The sequence below is a fragment of the Sorex fumeus genome, unplaced genomic scaffold (genome assembly GCF_029834395.1).
Source record: "Sorex fumeus unplaced genomic scaffold, SorFum_2.1 ptg000037l, whole genome shotgun sequence".
Lineage (NCBI taxonomy): Eukaryota > Metazoa > Chordata > Mammalia > Eulipotyphla > Soricidae > Sorex > Sorex fumeus.
In genome coordinates, this window is record NW_026606094.1 from 15,790,303 (window position 1) to 15,793,058 (window position 2,756).

General features: G+C 41.6%; 1 non-coding gene across 1 annotated transcript; it reads left to right on the forward strand.

The window, feature by feature from the left end:
* Positions 1 to 625: 625 nt before the first annotated feature.
* Positions 626 to 727, forward strand: LOC130027915 (small nucleolar RNA U13). The gene has a single exon (XR_008793120.1). It is a non-coding gene; the product is annotated as a small nucleolar RNA U13 (small nucleolar RNA).
* Positions 728 to 2,756: the final 2,029 nt, after the last annotated feature.

Sequence of the window (2,756 nt, forward strand, 5' to 3'; positions counted from 1 at the left end):
TTTGAAGTCTTCTGCTTGTGAGGTGCTCAGGGAACCATGTAATGGTGGAGAATGTTTCTGCATGCAAAGTATGTGCTTCCCTCTTTTGAACCATCTCTTCAGCACCGTAGCTGTTTTTGTTTTCTCCACACCTATGATTACTTAATGCAGTTAATTAAAAACAAGGCAAGGGAACCTTTTTACATACCTATTGAATTTATTTAATATTTTCTATGCGGGCTCTCCATCCGTCCTGGAGATCCCGGCAAGCTACTAAGAGTATCCCGCCCACATGGCAGAGCCTGGCAAGCTAACCGTGGAGTACTTGATATGTGAAAAGCAGTAACAATGAGGGTCCTCATTCCCCTGACCCTGAAGAGTCCCCAATATGCCATTGGACTACACTAGCACGTGTCAGGGACGAATGGAGACATTACTGGCGCCCACTCGAGCAAATCGATGAAGAACGGGAGGACAGTGATACAGTGATGTGGGGTATGATGTTCTTTTGTTCTGATTTCTGTCACTAGGGAACGGGAATGCAAAGGCACAAAAGTGTGACATAGAGAGTAATAGCCTGTGACTTCACCCACAAGTGAAATTATTGCTTTGTAGACAGATTTGATCACATAAGAACAGGTATAGAAACCTTTTTCAGTTCATAAGCCTGATAATTAGGTGTTCACATGTTGTGATATATTCCTCTCTTAAATATCGTTATGTTGTTGGCACATTTACCCATCTGATGTGGAAAAAAAAACCAAAAAACAAGATATAGTTTCTCTGCATTCCCTGTATTTTGTAGCTTAGCAATTGAAAAAGAAAACAAATAACTAGGAACACACACACACACCAATTTTCAGCACTTTTACTCTCCTTCAACATTTTCCTTCAATTTTCAAGTGATATTTAAGACCACCACTTTGTTGCGCGCTAACCAGAATTAGCACAGCGGGTAGGGCGTTCGCCTTACAAGCGGCCAACATGGCCGACCCGAGTTCGATTCCTCCGCCCCTCTCGGAGAGCCCGGCAAGCTACTGAGAGTATTCGATATGCCAAACACAGTAACAACAAAGTCTCTAATGGAGACGTTACTGGGCCCGCTCGAGCAAATCGACGATCAACGGGAGGGCCTTTAACTTTTTTAACTTTTAACCAGAATTAACTTCTGTGTTTTAGATGGAAATTGGCTCAAAAGCTAAAGTGAAGTGGGAAGTATTACTTCTTTTTCCAGGAGATATTTGCTGAGAGACTGCCAATTTGTGTGCTATGAACGTTTCAGATAAGAAAACTAAATTACTTTATCTTTGACTCTAAAGGATAAACATTCATCTCCATGCCTTTTAACTTTGTCTATGCAATGCTATTATACATATCCAAGTTTTTATTTTGATGACTACTTGATTGATTTTATTATCATAGTAAGCTTTACTATATTGATTTTATAGACTAGACTTGTCTAGTGAAAGCTATGTATATAACATTATGAGGGTGTAGTCTAATTCAAATTACTACTGAAAGTTCACTGAGGACAAAACTTTCTGAGTGTACTCTGTCTTATTTGTAATTGCTAGTGGCCTTTTCATCATAAATCTCTTCTGTCACTTCACATACAGCACATCCAAATTGCGGCAGACACTCCCTAAGGTAAACCCCATGACCCCTTCTGTCCTGTGATCTTTTCCTTTTGAATGTTAAACTTGCCCATGACTTACTTTTAGTCAGTGAAATATGACAAAGGTTATGTAATTCCTTTCTTTCTTTCTTTCTTTCTTTCTTTCTTTCTTTCTTTCTTTCTTTCTTTCTTTCTTCCTTCCTTCCTTCCTTCCTTCCTTCCTTCCTTCCTTCCTTTCTTTCTTTCTTTCTTTCTTTCCTCCCTCTTTCTTTCTTTCTTTCTTTCTTTCTTTCTTTCTTTCTGTCTGTCTGTCTGTCTGTCTGTCTGTCTGTCTGTCTGTCTGTCTGTCCTTCCTTCCTTCCTTCCTTCCTTCCTTCCTTCCTTCCTTCCTTCCTTCCTTCCTTCCTTCCTTCTTTCTTCCTCCCTCCCTCCCTCCCTCCCTCCCTTCCTTCCTTCCTTCCTTCCTTCCTTCCTTCCTTCCTTCCTTCCTTCCTACCTTCCTTCCCTCTCTCCCCTGCTCTATCCCTTTCTTTCTTCCTTCTATCTTTCCTTCCTTCGTTCCTTCTCTGTCTTTCATTTTTTTGGCGACACCAGCAGTGCTCAGGGTTCTCTCCTGGCTCTGCAGTCAGGGAAAATTCCTGGAAGGCTGGGGCACTGTATGGGATACTGAGGGTCAAATTGGGATCAGCCACGTGTAAGGCAAACACCTTACTCACATACTAACTCTCGCCTCAGGTTATGCAATTCTACTCCCTTAATCGGGTGATCCACTCTAATAGCACAGAGGTTAGGACATTTGCCTTGCTCCCGGCAGACCTGGTTTCCATTTCTCTGCCCCTCTCGGAGAGCTTGAGAAGCTACCAAGAGTATCCCCCTCTCCCCCACACGGCAGAACCTGGCAAGCTCCCGGTGGCATATTCTATATGCTAAAAACAGTAACAAGTCTCACAATGGAAATGTTACTGGTGCCCGCTAGAGCAAATTAATGAACAATGAGAAGACAGTGCTACAGTGCTAATTGAGTTATATTGTGTAGAAAAGTTAGAATAATGTCATTGCTTTGGTTAAATTCTTCTACTAAACTAGCATTTTATAAATTACCTGCTAAACTGAATTGGGCAGTTTCCCATTTTGATGAACTGTGAACAAGGTTATGGAAAAG